Here is a 25021-nt window from a genome sequence, read left to right on the forward strand (position 1 = left end):
GCACCTGGCAGCAGATCTATACGACAGTCAGCGTACCGATGGGGTGGTAACACACCAGACGGCACCTTATTGAACACATCATGGAAGTCTACATAAGGGGATGGAATACCACTAGACTCAACACAAGTACCAACAGCACAGGTCAAAAGCACAACCCAATCCGTTACCACCTGATAACAACGTTGCAAACAGTATACAGAATACAGAGTCACTGTTCGCCTTACCCTATCTGTTTTCGGGTTATGTAGCTACAGCCAGGGCACTCCAAGTATAATCCCAAAACAAGAAGCATCTATGAGATCAAAACTAATAGTCTCTGAATGCCCGTTATCACAGATCAACAACAGCGGTTCGGTCTGACGAGTTATTAACCCAGATAACAATTTGGTTCCGTCTATCACTCTCACAGGTTCTGGCTGTTCCTTGTACACTAATGGAAACTTCAAGGTCTCAGCCAACTGATTATTCATAAAATTCCCAGTGGCTCCGAAGTCAAGTAATACAGTCATAGTTGATTAACTGCAACAGACACTACCAAACACACAGATATGCTAAAATGCCTTGGTACCCTCTGAACAGGTCCTGGGATCACATAGTGGTTGCTACTGGCTACCTCCTCCTGGGATATCACATCAAAATCTATTTCCACATAAGCCACTGCCTTTCATTGAGAAAAAGAAGAATGTTTCAAAGGACATTCATGAGCAAAATGGCCACCCTTCCCACAGTACAGGCACAGATTGTGAACTTGCCGTCTACTCTTCTCTTCACTAGTCAATGGCCCTCTTACTCCACCGATTTGCATAGGTTCAGAAGTTTGTTTGGCCTCAACATTTTCCTTTGTGTCTCCCCTCACCATTACCACCCGAAACCCCAGGAATCTATTATTGTCTCTACAGCTTTCAAGGAGTCGATGGTTCAACTTAACCACCAAATCAATAAAGTCAGTACAGACTTCAGGTAGATCCATCACTTGTGATACAATGTCCTTAAGTTCCTCACACAACCCCTGATAAAATATGGATGTTCTCTTTGCCAATGTGTCTCAGAAACAAGACGGTTGAAATACGTAATATATGTCAACAAGTCCTGTTTTCCCTGTCGTAATTTGAGTAACTCAGCGAAGTTCGCTTGCATAAAAACATGCTTCGCAAATAAACAAGGCATCTGCTCCTTGAAAACTGGATAGTTATACAAAACAGGGTCATCCCCTTCCACTAAAGGAACCGCCCAAGAGGCCGCAGAACCTGCCAAATAAGAAATAACAAAAGCCACCTTTGCTGCATCGTCAGGGAAAGAAGAGGGATGACACATGAAGTGTAAATGGCACTGGTTCATGAACATCCCATACTTATTACAATCCCCTGTAAACCTCTTTGCGACGGCCAAAGAGACGGGAACCGGGGTATTAACAGTGATAGCAAGGGGAGTGCCACCACTAGCCCCCTGACTAGTTGTATGGTCAAAGTGGAAAGTGGCGGTTGTAATAAAGGCCCCTGAGCTTTGGATGATGGACCCACACCTGCGCCCACGTGCGTTCCCTAACCCTGAGGGTATTCAACTCCTGATGTAATCCCACATTCTCCTGTCTCAAACCCAGAACCTCCGACTGAAGGGATGTAATAGCAGCCATTAACTCCTGCATTGAAGGAATCCCTTCCTCCCCTGACCTAGGTGTTCCTTCATCCAGATCCATATTCGGTCAGCCAGTATTTTAATTTGTAGGCCTGGTTTTCTGTTCTGGTGCCATTACAGATGTTGCCCAATACTGCGGGAGGGAAGGGAATCCCAATCCTCTACCTTAGCCCTTGCTGTCACCACCCTAAAATATATAGTTGATGGCAGGCAATGGCAACTGAAGAAGGTGGGGGGGGGGGGAACAAATCAAGGAGACCAACAAGGACTTCACAGATGGGGACGTCCATTTAGTCTGTACCACACAGGAAAGGCTCAGGTCAACCTTAAATAAAGAAATAACAGAAAAGATGTTTAGGCATATAAATATAAAAGACACAAACGCACACGTGACTAGGTATAGCAACACAGAGACTCGTTTACCCCTCAATTAGGATTGACGATATTCAAAGAGGGTACAGACTATGCCGTAACACATTTCCAGAGAGCAAGATATCTCCACACTGTTTGTAGCCAAGGGCACGCAAAACAAGTCCCAAAGTCTTTAAAGGAAGAATCCCAAACACCTTTTTGAATAAAGTATAAGGAAAGGGGAAAAAGCCAGTTATGGCAAAAAAAAACTAAAGTAAATAAACAGAGAGCCCAAATACATCGGTATTGGACTTATCTTTGGTGCACTAAATAAAGCCCAAAAAAACACACCGGGTCACTGGAAAACCCGGAAAGAGGAAAATGCAAAAATGGGAAAACGGAAACGCAGCTGCGTTCTTTAATCCGTAATCTCCATTAAATACTAATAGCCCACTACCAAAAGAGAGTCCGAGGGTAGCAGGAAAAAGGATAGGAGGGAACTATCTTGAAACGCCACAGTCAAACATTCAGTAAAGCAAAAGTTCCGCAAATCCCAGCGTGAGCTCCCAGAGTCCACAAATCTCAGCGTGAGCTCCCAGAGTCCAGAACACAGAAAGGCAGGAAGTCCCAGGAGGCCACCGGCTAAAACCTTCTGGATGACAGAACAGGAAGTGAAACCAAGTACCGTCCACAGCAGGCGATGGTGTTAAATACCCTCTGCCGGCACGCCCAGCCCTCTGAGTGCGCACCTAATCACGAGTTTGTGAACAAAGGAAAGGTAAGAAGAAAAAGGCCATTTCAAATCCCAACAACTATCATGACTAGGGTGAATGAATCTGCAAAATCCCTGTAGGGTGATCTAACACCCCGTTACCTGTGGGAAAAGCTTCATCATGCTGCCTGTCTTGATGGAGAGCTAGGCAGCATCCCTCACATGGGGTAAAGAGAAATGAGCTGGTCCGGAATTCCGGCATGGGTTGACCTCTTAGTGAGAGAGAAATGCTCCTCTGTCTAAATAAAGGGTGCATTACATATATATATTATCATCCATATTACCATGTTAGGCCACTATTGTTTATTCTATTGTGATAGCTACATTGTTGTGATGAATTTTGCCTTTTACAGAATGTTTAAGGTGCCTGATAGTGAACCTACGAAGTTCCAGTGTAAGCAAAACTGAGTTGAAAGAATATTATGAATATTATCCGATATATGCATGCAGATGAATGTGTCAAATGTCATTGTGTTTAAGGAGAGAAGGAAACTTAAAAGTGTAAGCATGTACAATGGCATCTCTATCCGGACCAAATGTAACCACATGATACTGACACTATTTGAATGCTAACCAAACGGAAAACTACACATCTGTTCAACTTTGTTAGATGATTTAAAAAAAAAAAAAGCACAATCAAAAATGTCCTATATTTTCAAAGGTTTTGATTAGGGTAACGTGCAAAAACTTTACAGTAGATTGTACTACTGAATATTAACCCCCAGAAAATCATGGTACAAGAATATCGAAGGCAGAATATTGAGGGTCAAAATATCGAAAGTTAAGTGCATATCAGAGAAATAAAGATGTACTATTCCTAACTCCACATCTAAGTATTTTAAAGATATATGGATGGCATAGGTACATGTTTGTCGAGTTATGAATAGAAAATCTAGGGGCATATTATCAATGCTCGCGTTAAAATTATCGCCGCTTTAGCGGCAAGAAACTGCAGCTAAAGCGGCGATAATGGGCTTGATAATGCGCTCTTGTGAATTCCCATAGAAGCCCAGGTTCTGGTGTGAACCTGAGCTTCTATGGGAATTCACAAGGGCGTATTATCAAGCCCATTATCGCCGCGTTAGCAGCAGTTTTCTGCCGCTAAAGCAGCGATCATTTTAACGCCAGCCTTGATAATATGCCCCCTAGACTTGCTTAACTGTCGATGATTTTTCTGATGTTTTTTCCTCGCTGTTGTGTCCCATCGATATTCTGTGGTCGATATTCAGGGTGCACACCGTACAGTAGTATTTAGTATCATTTTCCTTTTCAGTGACGCTCGTGACTTTAAGTACATGTGCATCCGCCTATAAAGAGCTCCTGAACACTCCAGCGAGAGGTGAGTCGTACCTATGAACTTAAATCCCCACAGTTTATTGGTGCATACTTGCCCCCACTAAATATAGATAAAACTGCTTATAATGTGCCAGGTTTCTGACAAGGGAATCCGTGGAAATCTCCAAGTGCCTGTCGTAGTGGAATCTTCCCAAGACGCAGAAGCTGCATGCCTTATTACTGCATTACATTTATTGATAGCAGTCCTGAGTATTTAACTAGACAGATAACACAAACCCCAGTCACTTTAGTGCAACATCTGGTTAATATAATAAGGCCCCATAATTCATTTTTAACTTTCCCTAATTGCTTGAGTCATTTCATTATTGCAAATATTAGGTATGTGAAAAAAGGAGCAGTAATTCTTTTGACTAGACTCCGTATTTCAGCACGGGTGCAGGCATGCTAATCTAATTATAAAGGCAGCGGAGCCGAACGGCAGCATTTTCTCATACTTAGCATTCACAAGTCAGGTCCCAGCAGATGTGCTGTGAAATTAATTTCCTCTGGTGTAACCAGAAACTCTCTGTTATGCAATTTCCATTTCACAGATGATAACCTATTATCACTTTATTCAAGGAAAATGTGTTAATAGCCACGAGGAAAATTGAATTATTCATATTTGCTCATTTCTATTCCGGAGCGCGCGCTTCTCTTTTCATGCATAGGGAGAAGGCTAATGTAAACATGACCAGATCTTGTAAATTGGCTTGTAGAAGAGGCTGTTAGCATACTGCCTGGGGACTGATCCGGGATGGGGATAACGGCTGATATCTGTGAAGTACAGCATGTGGAAAGCAGGCTGTTACCAGGTGGTAATGCGAGCTAATGGGCGCCAGGTCAAACACGTCAGCTGTTAATTCAGAACTCAAGCACAGCTATATTGCCGGAAATGCGGGGAGCAAAGCAATCTGTAACAAGTGGCTACAGCTTACAAGGTGTGAAGCTCCTGGGTGGCACAGGCGTTTTGTAAGCATTGTTTCCCCTCTCTGCAGGCAGCGCTGTGTTCCTGTTGTTGAGCCAGGCTGAATTCAGATGCGGAAAAAGGTTTACTAATCTGCAATGTTGATGTTCACGGTTTTGGAAGCTGGATTACCTTTGTCTGCTTATTTATTCTACATTTACAGAGCACTCTTTCCAGCACACTTGAAATGATTTGCCAGCAGATTTTCAAACTGAAAGAAACTACAAATGTATTTAGGCCTCCAATTCGTGGCATAATGTAGCAATAAAATGATACCACTTCAAAATTTGGCAAGGGGTCACTCAAATTTCAATCTCATAGTACTGCCAAGCAGTTGGTTAAAAGAGCAGAAGGCGGCTATAATGGATGGAGGGGTACAGGGAAGTATTTAACGCTATCTCAAAGCTCATGATTTGTGATGCCATGTATAAAAGGTTTTAACAGTTGTAAATGGAAAATTGGGCCGTTAGCGACCGCTAAAGATCCTTTTTCAATGTACTAACCTTAATTTGGTAGTTGCTAACCCCTGACCAACTCGAAAAACAGGGTTTGCTGCAAGTCCGTGTTAAGAAGGGGCGTTTCAAGGGGTCCCTTCGAGTTGCTGGGGCATATATGAATGTTTTGCGACTGGAATGCTCTCAAAACATTCATATTTTACTGAGTCCGTGAAGGAAGTGGTAACCCATTCACAAACGGAAATGGGTCCCAAGGGAGCCCTTCCTCTTTGCATATAAAAAATTGCTTTATTTGAAAATAAATTACAGACATTGCAGACATTGCATGCTGTGCACCGTCAGGTGAACAGAAGTCAACGAGGTTCCTACCAGGCAGATAGCTCATAATATGGCAAGCGCAGTGGCATAGCAAAAGCAATACGGACCCTAACGCAAGCAAAGGAAATTTGCTTCCTTTAAATGGCGCAGTGCCATAGCAAAGGCAATATGGACCCTAACACAAGCAAAGGAAATTTGCTTCCTTTAAATGGCGCAGTGCCATAGCAAAGGCAATATGGACCCTAACACAAGCAAAGGAAATTTGCTTCCTTTAAATGGCGCAGTGCCATAGCAAAGGCAATATGGACCCTAACACAAGCAAAGGAAATTTGCTTCCTTTAAATGGCGCAGTGCCATAGCAAAGGCAATATGGACCCTAACACAAGCAAAGGAAATTTGCTTCCTTTAAATGGCGCAGTGCCATATCAAAGGCAATATGGACCCTAACACAAGCAAAGGAAATTTGCTTCCTTTAAATGGCGCAGTGCCATAGCAAAGGCAATATGGACCCTAACACAAGCAAAGGAAATTTGCTTACTTTAAATGGGTAGTAAAAGGCTTCCATAATTGAAGTGCAGTGAGTCCCTTAATCTGCTGGGTCCTGACGCCACTGCACCTGCTGCACTATTGAGTGCTACAACTCCTCTCCTGAACATGTCCTAATCTAGCATCTGCTGCAGACCACAAAACAGCTTGGGTTTAGTAAGGATGCCATGGATTCTAAAGATAGCAAAGGAAATATGGCCCTACTTCTTGTCTTGGTAGTGAAAGAAATGCTATAATTGGGGGGCAGTGTGTCACTTCCACTCTAATGGCCTGGTGCCACAGCGTGTGCTGCAAAAGTGATAGCTACACCATTAGGCTGACAGTCCTGCTCCTGGAGGGTGAAGGCCATGGCTTATGCTGACCAAGAGGTCTGGTGGGCCAAAAACACAAGGTCTAATGATCTCTCATGGTCTCGCTTCCACGGTGAAGAGATGTCTGTATCAGCATTGAGGGTCAACGTTCTGAAGTGAGGTAATGCCTCCAGTGGACAGGAATTAAGATCATATGAAATGCAGGATTTGTACTTGTTAGAGATGGGGGTCTCTAGTTGGCAAAGGTAGGCACATTGTCCAAGTAGGGACCCTTGCTTCTGGTCAGGATAAGGGAGTTGCACACTCTAGCTAACCCATGCTCAACCCCTTGGTAGCTTGGCATGAGCAGAAAGGCTTATCCCACAGGCAATATGTAAAGTATTTTCACCCAATTCACAGTAACACAGTGAAAACACCACAGAAGTTACACCACCCCAGTTTAGAAAAATAGTATTATTTTATCCTAATTACAACAAGACCAAAAATTACAAAAATCCAACATACATATCATCTCAATATAGCTCTTTTAAAAAGAAAATATCAGTGCAAAGTGGTGACCCATTCATGGGGGAGAGAGCACAGAATTACTCACTACGACTGCTTTAATGTGGTCCCTGAACTGTTTCACTGCACTCTTCAACTCCTGTGGCAGCTCCTCGTCTATCTGCACCAAAAAAGCTCCTCTTATTCACTGAAGTGGGGTCCTGGATCTGGCTATAGCTGCGTCTATGACGGTCCTCTCTCCTGGTGTCTTCAGGCAGTTTCCGGCTGAGAGCAAGACACCCATCCTCACGGGAGCCACATCAACAATGCCATATGTCCTCTTCAGCTCTGGGGCAAGCAGCGCAGGGCTGGGCTCCCTTCTCAGCCTGCAAGGTGGTTGCTTGGGCAACAATGGAATGCTCTCTGATTCTTCCGGACGCTGGGCTTTCTCTTCAGCCTTGCATTGTGGCTACTCTGGCAACACAGGGACGCACTCAGGAGTCTTTCTTCTTGGCCCAAGACAGATTACATTTACGGTGATCACCCGTCAAGGTGGGGGAAGTCCACCTGGAGTTTCCGTAGCTTGGGCATGGCTCACATCGACAAGGCACTTTCAATACGGCACACGCTGGTGCCACAGCCCAACTTCCAGCTTGACACACTCTGGTGCAGCGGCTCCTCGCCTAACACAGCACACACTTCCTCAGTGCCTCGAGTCGTGTGGTGGGAGGGTGAAGAGCAATACTGGTAAATCTTCAAGTTGAGCATGGATAAGACTTTGTTGTCCCTGAGTTTTCCACAACAGGAAGCAAACACATGCAAGTTCTTGGAGATCTTCTCAAGTAGGATACCACAGCAGAGTAAAAAAGTCAGTCCTTTTCGTATGCCCACAGACAGAAGCAGCAACTGCAGACCAGCTCACCCCTCACACAACAGAAAGGGTAGCACTCCTCACAAAGCTCCTCAGTTCTTCTTCTTGACAGGGTCCTCTTGTTTTCAGAAGTGAGCTAAATCTCTGGAATTTTAGGGCTAATACTTAAAGCTCATTTTCTCTTTGCAGTCTTGGTTTCAAGAGTCTCTGAGATCAGAAAGAAACAGTTCTCTACTCCCTGGTCCAGCTTCACTACAGGAGGTGGAGACAGCATTGTGTGAAGTAGACACAGACTATTCATGTGCTAGTGAAAACTCCTACCACTACTCTAAATGCAGAAAGGTCTAGTCAGCCTGGCTGTGAATCACCCAGGAAAGGCAGGACAAACCTCAACCCACCTTGTGACTCTCTAGAGTAAATTCACATCCTCAGCTCCTGTCACTTCAAAACCAGAAGGTGAATACACAAACAGGCAGAGACACACAGGATTGTTCAACAAGAAGATGCCCACTTTGTAAAAGTGGCATTTTCAAACACATAATTAAAAAAACACCTTTACTGAAAAGGTGTGTTATTAAATTCTTGGTTCAGAAAGCCTAAACTCCATTTCTCTATATTTTCCCAAAGAAAAGTTACACTTATAAGATGTTACAAGATAGTCCACATGTTAACCTATGGGACAGACAGCCTTTCAATAGTAAAAAATGAAATACACTGTATTTCGCTACAAGAACATGTAAAATACACCAGAACATGTCCTACCTTTCAAATACACTGCACCCTGCACATGGGGGCACTTGTGCCTACCATAGGCGTGTCCTACACTTAAGAAAAGATAAGATTAGGGCCTGGCAAGTGAGCGCACTTGTCAGGTCAACAGGGCAGTTGACAACTACGCGCACAGCTTCAGCAGTGACAGGTCTGAGAGAAATTTACAGGGCTGCTCATGTGAGTGGCACAACCAGTGCTGAAATCCCACTAGTAGCATTATATATTATGGCCCTGGCACACTCAGTACAAGTTACAAGGGATTTACCAATAAATGGAATATGCCAATCATGGATAAACAATCATAATCAAATTTACCCATGGAGCATTTGCACCTTGATACTGATCAGCAGTGGCAAAGTGCAGAAAGCATCTAAGCCAACAAAAACGAAACCCGGCACACAGTCAAAAATACAGGAGGTAGAGGCAAAAATTCTGGTGAAACCATGCCACTGATGCCAAGTCTAACAGTTCTGTTATACACTATTCAAGCATCAATATTAAAACAGTATTACGTTTTAAAGTATGTATGCTCCTTGTTAGATTTGGGGGTCTCTTGTTGCCACAGGTAGGTACTTTTGACAAATAGGGACCCTCTCCTCTAGTCAGGATAAGGGGATTACACTCCTAAAATAACCCCTGCTCACCCCCTTGGTAGATTGGCACGAGCAGACAGGCTTTACTTCAGAGGCGTTGTAAGTTAAGCATTTGTGACCACATACAGTAACCCAGTGACAACACTACAAATGGACACCACAGGTTTTATATAAAAAATAAGTATACTTTATATAGAGTTACCACAAGACCATAAACGACAAAAATACACATTACTATTACTTTAAGATGGTAGATTAAGCTTAGTTCAGTTCAGTTCTTAGATGCAACACTTTGCGTCAATGTACCTTAGGTTGCGTTGCGCTTCCTCGACAAGCAATGTCACAGCGATGGGAATGCGGCAAAGTTCAGATACAAAGAAATAAAGACGCGAAGATCTTCCAGATGCAGCAAGCTTCTTGGGGATGCGAGAAGTTCTCGGTTCGATGCGTGGACTGCAGCGGTGACACCCTTACAATATGACGACAGCAGCTCCAGCGGCAACGCTCTTTTCCCACGATGCGTGAACCTTCCGCTCAATGCGACAACTACAGCGGCCACATCCAAGGTGCGACGGCAGCAGCTCTGATGGCGGCATGCTTCTCAGGGATGCGAGGTGCTCTTGGTCGATGCTGTGCAATGCGACAGTTCCAGCGGTAACACCCTCCTAGGGAGTTGCGACGGCAGGCACAGTGACGGCGACAGGCTCCAACCTCGTTGCAAGATTCTTTCTCCTGATGCCGTGCAGTGCGACAACTACAGCGGCGACACCCTCCTTTAGAGTTGCGACGGCAGCAGCAGCGACGGCAACACGCTTCCTCTTCATTGTGGCATGCTTCTCTCCGATGCGGTGCAGTGCGACAGTTCCACGGCGACACCCTCCTTCGGAGTTGCGACGGCAAGCACAGTGATGGCGACACGCTTCTTCTTGTTAAGTAGTGGTTCCAGCTCCTTTCGACACGCAGTTTCTCAGAAGGCCCAAAACAGCAGCAGGCACTTCTAAATAACTCTGGGGAGCTGGTGGTTGAAGTCTGTTGTCCCTGAGACTTCAGCAGAGGCAAGCTCTTTTCCAGGCCCTTGGAGATCCTTCACAAGTTGAAAGCAAAGTACACAAAGTTCCTTTCTCCTTCCTTTGGCAGTAAGGCAACCACTGTAGGCCAATCCCCCAAGCAGCACTTCAGTTTGGGAATAGTCTCTTCTCAGTTTCCGCAGGTTCCTCTCCTTAGTAAAGGTTTCTTCTTGTACTCCAAAAGTGATCTAATTTCATGGGATCAGGGTCCCAATATTTATACCCCAAAATCCTTTGTTCTCTGAGGGGAGAGGAGCCTTTGCCCAGTCCAAACCAGTTCTGAAGCACTCTGTTTACCAGACCTCTCCTTTCCTTTCACAGTGCAGGACAGGCACATCAGACGCCCCACAGGAGGTGAAGCCAGCATTGTCAAAGGCTAGTACAGTCCTGGAGCACTTTGTTTACAGGACTCCTTCTCTTCTTTCAGTGTGCAGGGCAGAGACATCAGCCGCTCTCCAGGCGGTGGAGCCAGCATTGTGGAAGGCAGGCACAGCCCTATTCAAGGTTCAGGTGCAACTCCTCCCTCCCATCTAGATGCAGATCTCTCTATTCACCACTGGGTAGCTCAGCCTGTCTCTTGGAATCCCCCAGCCCTGTCCAGACAAAGGAATACACAACCTAGCAGAGGCAGGTTTGAATGGTTAGACAAGCAAATTCCTACCTTCTAAAAGTGGTATTTGCAAACACAGAATGTTAAAACCAACTTCACTAAAAGATGTATTTTATCATTCTGAGTTCAGGCATACTGAACTCGAATTTCTACCATGTTCACTGAGACAGTTAGGATTATAAAATGTAATTACTCTAACAGCCCATTCTGGCCTGTGGAGGACAGGTAGCCTTGCAATAGTGAAAAACAAAAATGGCTGTAATTCACTATTAGGACATGCCCCACACACCAGAGCTTGTCCTACCTTATACTTACAATGCATCTTGCCCTTGGGCCCACCATAGGGGTGACTGATATGAAGAAAAGGAAAGGTTTAGGGACTGGCAAGTGGGTGCACTTGCCCAGTCAGCATGACAGTACCAGACTGCACGCAGGCTCTGCAATGGCAGACCTTAGACACATTTTACAAGGCTGCTTCTGTGGGTGTCACAACCGGTGATGCAGGCCCACCAGCAGCATTTGGATTTAGACGCCCCGGGCACACTCAGTGCACTAGACTGGGGTCTGACAAGTAAATCAAATAGCCAAACATGGAACCACTGATTAATACATCAATGTACAGTAGGGAGCACTTGCACTGTGGCACTGGATAGCAGTGGCACAGTGCCCAAAGCTTATAACACCAGCAAAAATACATGAGGCAACAGCAAAAAGGGAAGGGAGACCCACCCCAATGGTGTCAGGTCTAACACGTGTCCCCTCCAGCTGAAATGTGGGGAGAACTACCCTAACTCCTGGGAGTTCTCATCACTAAGGCGGAAAAATCTGGACAGACCATCACAGTTGAAGTGTTCTGTACCAGGGCGGTGTTCCACCGTAAAGTCCATATCCTGTAGGGAAATAGACCACCTCAACAGCTTTGGATTCTCACCCCTCATCTGCATCAACCATCTGAGGGGCCTGTGGTCTATCTGAACCCGGAAGTAAGTCCCAAACAGGCATGGTCTCAACTTCTTCAGTGCCCAGACCACAGCAAATGCCTCACGGTCAATAGCACTCCACCTCTGTTCCTGTGGACGTAACCTCCTACTTATGAAGGCTACACCACAGAAACACCACAGAAGTTACACCACCCCAGTTTAGAAAAATAGTATTATTTTATCCTAATTACAACAAGACCAAAAATTACAAAAATCCAACATACATATCATCTCAATATAGCTCTTTTAAAAAGAAAATATCAGTGCAAAGTGGTGACCCATTCATAGGGGAGAGAGCACAGAATTACTCACTCCGACTGCTTTAATGCAGTCCCTGAGCTGTTTCACTGCACTCTTCAACTCCTGTGGCAGCTCCTCGTCTGGCTGCACCAAAGAAGCTCCTCTTATTCACTGAAGTGGGGTCCTGGATCTGGCTATAGCTGCGTCTATGACGGTCCTCTCTCCTGGTGTCTTCAGGCAGGTTCCGGCTGAGAGCAAGACACCCATCCTCACGGGAGCCACATCAACAATGCCATATGTCCTCTTCAGCTCTGGGGCAAGCAGCGCAAGGCTGGGCTCCCTTCTCAGCCTGCGAGGTGGTTGCTTGGGCAACAATGGAATGCTCTCTGATTCTTCCTGACGCTGGGCTTTCTCTTCAGCCCTGCATGGTGGCTTCTCTGGCAACACAGGGACGCACTCAGGAGTCTTTCTTCTTGGCCCAAGACAGATTACATTTACGGTGATCACCAGTCAAGGTGGGGGAAGTCCACCTGGAGTTTCCGTAGCTTGGACATGGCTCACATCGACAAGGCACTTTCAATACGGCACACGCTGGTGCCACAGCCCAACTTCCAGCTTGACACACACTGGTGCAGCGGCTCCTCGCCTAACACAGCACACACTTCCTCAGTGCCTCGAGTGGTGTGGTGGGAGGGTGAAGAGCAATACTGGTAAATCTTCAAGTTGAGCATGGAGAAGACTTTGTTGTCCCTGAGTCTTCCACAACAGGAAGCAAACACATGCAAGTTCTTGGAGATCTTCTCAAGCAGGATACCATAGCAGAGTAAAAAAGTCAGTCCTTTTCGTATGCCCACAGACAGAAGCAGCAACTGCAGACCAGCTCACCCCTCACACAACAGAATGGGTAGCACTCCTCACAAAGCTCCTCAGTTCTTCTTCTTGACAGGGTCCTCTTGTTTTCAGAAGTGAGGTAAATCTATGGAATTTTAGGGCTAATACTTATAGCTCATTTTCTCTTTGCAGTCGTGGTTTCAAGAGTCTCTGAGATCAGAAAGAAACAGTTCTCTACTCCCTGGTCCAGCTTCACTACAGGAGGTGGAGACAGCATTGTGTGAAGTAGACACAGACTATTCATGTGCTAGTGAAAACTCCTACCACCACTCTAAATGCAGAAAGGTCTAGTCAGCCTGGCTGTGAATCACCCAGGAAAGGCAGGACAAACCTCAACCCACCTTGTGAATCTCTAGAGTAAATTCACATCCTCAGCTCCTGTCACTTCAAAACCAGAAGGTGAATACACAAACAGGCAGAGGCACACAGGATTGTTCAACAAGAAGATGCCCACTTTGTAAAAGTGGCATTTTCAAACACATAATTAAAAAAACACCTTTACTGAAAAGGTGTGTTCTTAAATTCTTGGTTCAGAAAGCCTAAACTCCATTTCACTATATTTTCCCAAAGAAAAGTTACACTTATAAGATGTTACAAGATAGCCCACATGTTAACCTATGGGACAGACAGCCTTTCAATAGTGAAAAATGAAATACACTGTATTTCGCTACAAGAACATGTAAAATACACCAGAACATGTCCTACCTTTCATATACACTGCACCCTGCACATGGGGGCACTTGGGCCTACATAGGCATGTCCTACACTTAAGAAAAGATAAGATTAGGGCCTGGCAAGTGAGCGCACTTGTCATGTCAACAGGGCAGTTGACAACTACGCGCACAGCTTCCGCAGTGACAGGTCTGAGAGAAATTTACAGGGCTGCTCATGTGAGTGGCACAACCAGTGCTGAAATCCCACTAGTAGCATTATATATTATGGCCCTGGCACACTCAGTACAAGTTACAAGGGAATTACCAATAAATCGAATATGCCAATCATGGATAAACAATCATAATCAAATATACCCATGGAGCATTTGCACCTTGATACTGATCAGCAGTGGCAAAGTGCAGAAAGCATCTAAGCCAACAAAAACGAAACCCGGCACACAGTCAAAAATACAGGAGGTAGAGGCTGAACTGACGCGGAGGCAAGATGGCGGGCGTGAGGACGCCTGTGTGAGGAGCAGCGTTAGTGGCTTCACCACTATCTTCACCAACTAACCCGCTATGGTGCGCTAGGATCCTAGCTTCTCCGGCATCTGTACAGGCGGGAGTCGGGAACACGGAGATGCAGAGAGATGTGCATCGGAGTCTCTTCCGTTTTTTTTTAGCAGCCTGGCGTCCCGCAAGGAGTGGAGGTGTGCGCGACTCCCGTGACTTCATTACCCGGAGCCCCTGCTGCAGACCTTGGCGAGTTTTCATCTCAGACCAGTTTCAGCGGACAACTGCAGCAGAGAGCAGCGCTCTATCCGGTATGCAAAATATGCCGGTAAAAACAAAGCCGAAGCCGAAGCCGAAGACCCGCGCTGTGACAGCCGCAGCAGTTCAAGGTCAAGAAGTTGCTCTTATTTGTGAAACCACTGAACCTGCAGCGGCTCAGAAAACCAAACCGGGAGGCAACACAACTCAAAATATGAGCGCTCCTGTTTCTGCTTCAGTCCGGGACCAAACAGATGTCTTACCGGTGCATTCTGGGAATTGTAGTCCCAGCTCAGCTACAACCCCGAAAATACATGGAATATTCAGGAAAGAAAATAAAACCAACAAAGGAAAAGGAGAGCAAGAGGCAGTTTCCACCCGAGCTAATAATGATTCTCTAATCCCTACAACTGGTCCGGCTGACACTGCACAGCAGATTCATGCAGAGCTGGCTCCACTTCCAGGTATTATCATCCAAGATGGAATGCAGACTACTGAGACAATTACCCGCATGTAGAAGTGGAATCAATGGACTCAGCAGGTCAATTCTACTTGATGTCCTATCTATCAAGCGCACTGGAAGCCGGCAGCTGTAATGAGGATGGGGCAGAAGGAGGCGGTGAGTGGGAAGATGATGAGAGTGGAAAAAGTGTGTATAGTTCCCCCCAAGATTCTGACAATGATAATGACAAATCTCTAGAGAGACCTGAGTGGGGGGACGATGAACACACGGTTATCACAATACAAGGTGCATCCACTGAGCTCTCTCCCGCCCCTACTCCTGTGGTATTAGCATCTGAAATGCCTGTGATATCTGAAGTAACATTAAATACGCTGTATCAAGTTATGCTCCAGCATCGTGAAGAAACCAGAACTGAGAACTTACGCACTCAAGGTGCAGTTCGCCGTCTTCAAAATAATCTTCGACGTGTTGGTAAAACTTGTACAGAGATATCTGCAAGGGTGGTAGAAGCAGAAGCTCGGATATCAGCAATTGAAGACTCATTGACACATCAGAACAAACAGTTGTCGTCACTAGAGGGGTTAAAAGAAGAGATCAATTGGAAGCTTGTTGACCTTGAAAATAGATCACGCAGGAATAACCTGCGAATTTTAGGTATTCCCGAGGCTAGCGAGGGGAATGATATCAGAAAATTCGTAGTAGAATTGTTTACTGAAGCCTTCCCGGAGCTCACACAATGGAAGTGGGATATAGAACTTCAAAGGGCGCATAGATTCCCCTTTCAAAAACATGCTAGAAGCGGTTCTAATACTAAACCTAGGGCCATCCTTATTTGTCTAAATAATTTTTTGGCAAGAGAAGCCCTTTATGATTTAGCTAAACCGGATAGAAAGCGCAGAGGAAAGGGCCACGAGTTCTTTGTCCGCCCCGATTATTGCCATTCTACTGTACAACTCAGATGGCAACTGCGACAGCTAATTCCAACATTTCAAGCAAAGGGAGCACAGGCCTTTCTCCTTAATCCTGCTAAATTAAAGATTATTTTTAAGGAGAAAACACATTTCTTAACTACAGAGGGAGCAGCTAAAGAGCTGCTGGCATCAATATGACTTAATATGACCTAATGTAGTTCTCCCTCACAAAATATTCAAACAGTATTGAGTGCCATAGACAGTGATATTACTCATTTGGCAAGATCACCCATGTCTATTCTTTTTTTCTTCTCTTCTAGGCTGTCTAGTATATATTTTTTTCTTTTTTAGATAATGGGGATCTTGTATACTCTGATGGTTTGTTGAAGATTAGTGGTGAGCTCCATAAAGTTGCATCTCACATTTTCATCATGATGAGGGACTCTGTAGTCCTCCTGCCTCTATATGGGTGGGGGTGGGGACGGGGGAGGGGTGGGGCCAAGAGGGGGGGAATGGGAGGGAAAGGGTGCGAGTCTGATCAGGCGAAGAGCAAATCTCTTAAAAGGGAAGAAGAGACTACAACGTTTGATGTGATAATTGGTTTGAAGTTGAGTCTTGACTCTAAATGTTTTTGGAAGTGCCAAGAAAGTAACATGTGCATTATAGTTTTTCCTGTTCTTTCTGCATTATGGTTTATCTTCTTGAAAGGATATGCTGGGTAAATTGAGGATTTGCTCATGGAATCTGTGTGGGTTAAATAACAAAAGGAAGAGGGGGATCTGTGCACAGATGATACAGGCTATGCGAATAGACCTGCTTTGTATACAAGAATCACACTTGACCTGGAATGACCGGCACTGCTTTAGTGATTTAGGCATGATTTTACTGGATTGTACACGTCAAGGAACCACGACAAAAGGGGTTGCTATACTTATGAGAAGAGGTTTGGGATCTCTTAAGCGTAGTAAGGCTGATCCATGTGGCAGATGGGTTATTCTAGAAATTAATATCCACAATAAAATCTATACCATTTGCTCAATATATGCTTCTAATATAGATGATCCCGAAAGTCTGAATTTTTTAAGTCTAGAGCTAGCTCAATGGCCATCTCCTTTGATATTCTGTGGTGATCTTAATATCCATTTATACAAGGGCCTGGATCTCTATGGCAGTGCTGGTTATACGGGTTTAAAGAAAAAGACTTATAAAGCTTTAAAAGGCTTAATAGTAGAATATGGTCTGTTGGATGTAGCATCTGCCAAGAATCCTCTCTTACCGGATTATACTTTTTTTTCTGCTCCTCATCAGAAGATGGTGAGGCTAGATTATTTTTTTATTGAAGCCTCCCTTATCGATAATGTCACATTTGAGATATTCCCCCGAGTTATATCGGACCATAATCCAATTATGATAGAACTATCAACATATTCTACCATTAACGCAAGGCAGTGGTCTTTTGATCGAAAGTTATTGGAGGATACAAAATATATAGAACATATGGGCAAGTGGATTACGGAATTTTTTGAATTTAACAGGGGTAGTGCCCCCCCCGAAAATTGTATGGGATACATTTAAAGCGGGTGTGAGAGGAGAGACTCTTTCATATTCAATAAATAAACAAAAAAGTATTCGTGACAAAATGGATCAGTTATACAAGCTAGTTAGCAATTGGGAACAGAAATTGATAAATGCTATAAAGAACAGTCAGAATATTGAACCTATTAAAACCTCATTAGCTATTCATAAAGCAAAACTTTATGAAGTGTTCGCAGTTAAATTGGCAGAAGAATCTGCAGTCATGAGAGCACAGATATTTGAGATGGGAGAACAATCTGGTAAAATCTTGGCAAAAAGAACTAGACAAAAGATGGCATCAACTTTTATTGGCGCAGTCAAAGATGAGCTTGGCCTAACACACACTAAACCTGATGAAATCCTAGAGGTCTTTCGACAATTTTATCTGAAGTTATATACCCAAGATTCCTTAGACCATACTAGCGAAACGATGTTAAATTTCATTCAAAATGACAATGTGTCTAAACTTTCTCTGGAGCAGTTCCAGTTTTTAGAACAGGATATTACTTGGGAAGAGATAAACTCTGCGCTTCTATCTCTTGCTAGTGGAAAAGCCATGGGACCAGATGGAATTCCATTAGAATTTTATCGGTTGTTTAGAAATCTGATAAAACAAGACTTATTAACAACATTCATGACAGCACAGAAAGGAGAAACCCCACCTTCCTGGGCCGAATCGACCATTATGGCATTTATAAAGAAGGATAAACCTCCCTTAGATCCGGCTTCTTATAGGCCAATTTCACTTATATATGCCGATAGCAAGGTTTTTTCAAAAATCCTAGCAAGTCGGATATCTGTGATAATTCCAACTATAGTATCACGGTGGCAACATGGGTTTATACCCAAAAGGGATACCACTGATCATGTTCACAGAGTAATCTCCTTGCTTGATTGGGCTGAAGGTACAAACACATCAATGGGAGTAATTCTTTTAGATGCCGAAAAGGCGTTTGATCGAGTGGCCTGGCCCTATCTATAGGAATTACTTGCATTTAAGGGGTTTGGACCAAGTATGATTAGAGCATTGAAAGCTCTGTACAACACTCCTATATCATCCATCAAAATTGGAATAAATAAATCAACCACCTTTCCAATCTGCCGTGGTACAAGGCAGGGGTGCCCTGCTTCTCCTTTGCTTTTTGCAATCTATATCGATGTCTTTCTAACCAAACTGAATCATGAATATGATATTACACCTGTAGTAGCAGCAGATATACACTATAGGGCACTTGCATATGCTGATGATGTGGTGGTCCTTACTACAGATATAAGTAAAGCTATCCCAAGGATAGAAGACCTGGCTAGTCGTTTTGGCGCCTTTTCGGGCTATAAATTAAATATGGCCAAGACACAAATTCTATTCACAGGTCTAAATCCCCCATTACATAACAACATAGTTTCCGTTGCAACATATCTGGGTATTAAGATCACATCACCAGTTTCACAAATTCCAGAAATAAATATCTTGCCCATGATAAAGGAATCTAACACTCTACTAGAGCGCATTAACCATTTACATCTTTCTTTATATGGTAGAAATAATGTTTTGAAGATGATGATTCTCCCTAAGTTTTTATATCTATTCCGTTGTATTCCTTTAGAATTCTCTACGCTTATTTTTAAACAGCTGGAGAAAATGACAGGAAGATTCCTATGGGGGTTTAAACGACCTCGTAGAGCCTATCAAAAAATGATAGTTTCAAAAGATAGGGGGGGCTGGGGCACACCATATTTTTTTTATTATTACTTATCATCAGTATTGCAGTTCATCGCTCCCTTAATTGTTAGTGAAAAGGCTCCGATTCTAGATTCTCACTGCCCATCTATTTACGAATTGGTTCTAGGGACAGAGGCCAAGGGTTGTCTACTAAAATTTGTCGAGCCCAGCTATTACAAAAAAACAAAATTTAAAATCGTTAAAGCTGCTAGTAGGGCCTGGAAATCCATCAAGCGAATTTTTGACATCCCCAGAGTCACGAGATATACCCCCTTGACCTCCTTTCATATTTTTCCATTTGTGGGTACAGATAGTACTGGGAGAAGATGGCATAACCTTGGCATTACCCAGTTTGGGGATCTCTTACAGAATAATAAACTTAAGTCATTTACAGAACTTCAAATAAAATATAAACTTACCAATGCTGATTATTTTAAATATTTACAGTGGCATAGTTATTTTTATACACTATCAGAACGGGAACGAACGTCGCTACAACAAATTTTTTTGATTGACTCTTTGTATCAAAGAAGGAAAATTGGTTATTTTTACAATCAGTTGATATCAAAACAACCAGATGATATTTTGTTTAGGCAAAATTTATGGGTGGAGAAACTAGGTTCAAACTCAATTAAAATGGAAGAATCTATCCAATTGGCTAATTCCATCTTGCTTTCGGGTAGGAGTAGAACTCAACACTATATGGTGTTATATGATCTTTATTACTCACCAGCCAAAATCTCTAAATGGGGTTCCTCAGTTGGTACTGCTTGTAGTAGATGTGGTTTACATGCAGCTGACTCTGTACATATGTTTTTTTCATGCCCACATTTAAGTAGAATCTTATTAGAAATGCAACATTTTCTTTCTTTGATACTTGGAATGCCTGTAACACTCACGTCCGAACTTGTTGTGATAGGAATTTCTGATATATTTCTGATAGATGATCATAAAAAACTGTTATTTATTTCTGTTGGGATCTTTCGTTCCTGTGTGACGCAGGACTGGATTAGCCCAGACCCACACTCTTTTGCTTCCTGGCAAGGACGCTTGTTGGCAAGATATATTATGGAGCGAGCAATATATAGGACAAAAGGTAGTAAAAGGAGGAGAATGGGAATTAAAATTTGAGAACCGATAGAGCGATGGATGGAGGGAGGAACTGGTTAAGTAGGCCAGTTTACCAATGTTACCAATGTTATCCATTATCAGTCTTGTGTACTGTACATATAATTTTTGCTGTATATATGAAGGATTCTTTTACTGTTTTTCTTTAATTTGTACTATGTTTTTATCTTCTTTTCGTGTTGTGAACAGTATTTGCTTGTAAACCTGATCAACTCGCAATAAAACATTTAAAACAAAAAAAAAAACAAAAAAAAATACAGGAGGTAGAGGCAAAAATTCTGGTGAAACCATGCCACTGATGCTAAGTCTAACAGTTCTGTTATACTCTATTCAAGCATCAATATTGAAACAGTATTACGTTTTAAAGTATGTATGCTCCTTGTTAGATTTGGGGGTCTCTAGTTGCCACAGGTAGGTACTTTTGACAAATAGGGACCCTCTCCTCTAGTCAGGATAAGGGGATTACACTCCTAAAATAACCCCTGCTCACCCCCTTGGTAGCTTGGCACGAGCAGACAGGCTTTACTTCAGAGGCGTTGTAAGTTAAGCATTTGTGACCACATACAGTAACCCAGTGACAACACTACAAATGGACACCACAGGTTTTATATAAAAAATAAGTATACTTTATATAGAGTTACCACAAGACCATAAACGACAAAAATACACATTACTATTACTTTAAGATGGTAGATTAAGCTTAGTTCAGTTCAGTTCTTAGATGCAACACTTTGCGTCAATGTACCTTAGGTTGCGTTGCGCTTCCACGACAAGCAATGTCACAGCTTTGGGAATGCGGCAAAGTTCAGATACAAAGAAATAAAGACGTGAAGATCTTCCAGATGCAGCAAGCTTCTTGGGGATGCGAGAAGTTCTCGGTTCGATGCGTGGACTGCAGCGGCAACACCCTTACAATACGACGACAGCAGCTCTAGCGGCAACCCTCTTTTCCCACGATGCGCGAACCTTCCGCTCAATGCGACAACTACAGCGGCCACATCCAAGGTGCGACGGCAGCAGCTCTGATGGCGGCATGCTTCTCAGGGATGCGAGGTGCTCTTGGTCGATGCGGTGCAATGCGACAGTTCCAGCGGCAACACCCTCCTTCGGAGTTGCGACGGCAGGCACAGTGACGGCGACAGGCTCCGACCTCGTTGCGAGATTCTTTCTCCTGGTGCCGTGCAGTGCGACAACTACAGCGGTGACACCCTCCTTTGGAGTTGCGACGGCAGCAGCAGCGACGGCAACACGCTTCCTCTTCATTGCGGCATGCTTCTCTCCGATGCGGTGCAGGCAGACAGTTCCAGCGGCGACACCCTCCTTCGGAACTGCGACGGCAAGCACAGTGACGGCGACACGCTTCTTCTTGTTGAGTAGTGCTTCCAGCTCCTTTCGACACGCAGTTTCTCAGAAGGCCCAAAACAGCAGCAGGCACTTCTAAATAACTCTGGGGAGCTGGGGGTTGAAGTCTGTTGTCTCTGAGACTTCAGCAGAGGCAAGCTCTTTTCCAGGCCCTTGGAGATCCTTCACAAGTTGAAAGCAAAGTACACAAAGTTCCTTTCTCCTTCCTTTGGCAGTAAGGCAACCACTGTAGGCCAATCCCCCAAACAGCACTTCAGCTTGGGAATAGTCTCTTCTCAGTTTCTGCAGGTTCCTCTCCTTAGTAAAGGTTTCTTCTTGTACTCCAAAAGTGATCTAATTTCATGGGATCAGGGTCCCAATATTTATACCCCAAAATCCTTTGTTCTCTGAGGGGAGAGGAGCCTTTGCCCAGTCCAAACCAGTTCTGAAGCACTCTGTTTACCAGACCTCTCCTTTCCTTTCACAGTGCAGGACAGGCACATCAGACCCCCCACAGGAGGTGGAGCCAGCATTGTCAAAGGCAAGTACAGTCCTGGAGCACTTTGTTTACAGGACTCCTTCTCTTCTTTCAGTGTGCAGGGCAGAGACATCAGCCGCTCTCCAGGGGGTGGAGCCAGCATTGTGGAAGGCAGGCACAGCCCTATTCAAGGTTCAGGTGCAACTCCTCCCTCCCATCTAGATGCAGATCTCTCTATTCACCACTGGGTAGCTCAGACTGTCTCTTGGAATCCCCCAGCCCTGTCTAGACAAAGGAATACACAACCTAGCAGAGGCAGGTTTGAATGGTTAGACAAGCAAATTCCTACTTTCTAAAAGTGGTATTTGCAAACACAGAATGTTAAAACCAACTCCACTAAAAGATGTATTTTATCATTCTGAGTTCAGGCATACAAAACTTGAATTTCTACCATGTTCACTGAGACAGTTAGGATTATAAAATGTAATTACTCTAACAGCCCATTCTGGCCTGTGGAGGACAGGTAGCCTTGCAATAGTGAAAAACAAAAATGGCTGTAATTCACTATTAGGACATGCCCCACACACCAGAGCTTGTCCTACCTTATACTGACAATGCATCTTGCCCTTGGGCCCACCATAGGGGTGACTGATATGAAGAAAAGGGAAGGTTTAGGGACTGGCAAGTGGGTGCACTTGCCCAGTCAGCATGACAGTACCAGACTGCACGCAGGCTCTGCAATGGCAGACCTTAGACACATTTTACAAGGCTGCTTCTGTGGGTGTCACAACCGGTGCTGCAGGCCCACCAGCAGCATTTGGATTTACACGCCCTGGGCACAGTCAGTGCACTAGACTGGGGTCTGACAAGTAAATCAAATAGCCAAACATCGAACCACTGATTAATACATCAATGTACAGTAGGGAGCACTTGCACTGTGGCACTGTATAGCAGTGGCACAGTGCCCAAAGCTTATAACACCAGCAAAAATACATGAGACAACAGCAAAAAGGGAAGGGAGACCCACCCCAATGGTGTCAGGTCTAACACGTGTCCCCTCCAGCTGAAATGTGGGGAGAACTACCCTAACTCCTGGGAGTTCTCATCACTAAGGCAGAAAAATCTGGACAGACCATCACCGTTGAAGTGTTCTGTACCAGGGCGGTGTTTTACCGTAAAGTCCATATCCTGTAGGGAAATAGACCACCTCAACAGCTTTGGATTCTCACCCCTCATCTGCATCAACCATCTGAGGGGCCTGTGGTCTATCTGAACCCGGAAGTGAGTCCCAAACAGGCATGGTCTCAACTTCTTCAGTGCCCTCCTCATTCATCTGTGACAGAACAGCCCCCACACCATGCACTGAAGCGTCTGTCTGAACGATAAACTCACTTGAAAAGTTGGGTGCCCTGAGCATGGGCGCCGTGCACACGGCAGCTTTCAGGACCTCAAAAGTTTTCTGACAGGTGCCAGTGCAGATCAACTTCTTGGCAGCTTCCTGGAAGTCAACTCTGTCCAGGGAGCAACAATGTTGCCATACCCCTTGATAAACCTCCTGTAGTACCCTATGAGACCCAAGAAGGCTCTCACCTCTGTCTGGTTTTTGGGTGGCTCCCAAGCCAGGATGGTTTCAATCTTGGGTTGTAGTGGCGCCACCTGGCCGCTCCCAACTTGGTGTCCCAAGTACACCACGGAACCCTGCCTTATCTGGCACTTACTTGCCTTGATCGTGAGGCCTGCCTTCCACAGCGCCATCAACCCTTCCCAGAGGTGGAGTAGATGTTCCTCCCAACTGGCACTGAACACTGCGAGTCATCCAGGTAGGCGGCACTGAACTCATCTAGTCCAACCATCACCTGGTTGACCAACCTCTGAAAGGTGGCAGGGGCATTCTTCATCCCAAAGGGCGTAACACAGAACTGGAAATGCTCCTTAGCCCCATCAGTCAAGGCGATCTGCCAGTACCCAGATATTAAGTCAAATGTGCTGAGGTACCGTGCAGCCCCTAGCCTATGAGATCATCAGCTCTGGGGATGGGGTGCACGTCAGTCTTTGTGACTGAATTGAGCCCTCTGTAGTCCACACAGAACTGGAGTTCAGGTATGGCACCCAGCGGTGCAGCCTTCGGGACCAAGACCACTGGGCTGGCCCAAGGACTGCTAGATGACTCAATCACCCCTAGCGCAAGCATCTTTGAGACCTCCTCTTTGATGCAAGCCCTCACCTTGTCAGTTACCCTGTGAGACTTGTGCTTCACAGGTAATCTGTCTTTTGTGTCCACATCATGGAGGTACCAATCTGTGACACCAGGAACCATGGAGAACAGATCAGAAAACTGTCCAAGCAACTGGCAGCAGTCATTCTGTTGCTCATGGGTCAGGGTGGAAGAGAGGTTAACACCATCCACTGACCCATCTTGCTCTGAGGCTGACAGAAAGGTCAGGAAGAGGCTCAGTCTCCTCCTCCATCCCAGCATCTGTTACCAAGAGCATGCCCACTTCAGACCTTTCTAAGTGGGGTTTAAGGCGGTTGACATGTAGGACCCTCAAGGTTTTTCCCAGGAGACCGCAATTCCACCAAGTAGTTAACTGGTCTCTTGCGCTCCACAACCTCAAATGGTCTGGTCCGCTTATTCTGGAGCGCACAAGGCTCCACGGGGGCCATGACCCACACTTTCTGGCCAGGTTGAAGCTCTATCAGAGTGGCATTCTGGTCATACCAGCACTTCATCTCCTCCTGGCTGGCTTTCAGATTCACCTCAGCGAGTTGCCTGAAACACCTAGTCTGG

The sequence above is a fragment of the Lissotriton vulgaris genome, chromosome 4_1 (assembly GCF_964263255.1).
Source record: "Lissotriton vulgaris chromosome 4_1, aLisVul1.2, whole genome shotgun sequence".
Taxonomy (NCBI): Eukaryota; Metazoa; Chordata; class Amphibia; order Caudata; family Salamandridae; genus Lissotriton; species Lissotriton vulgaris.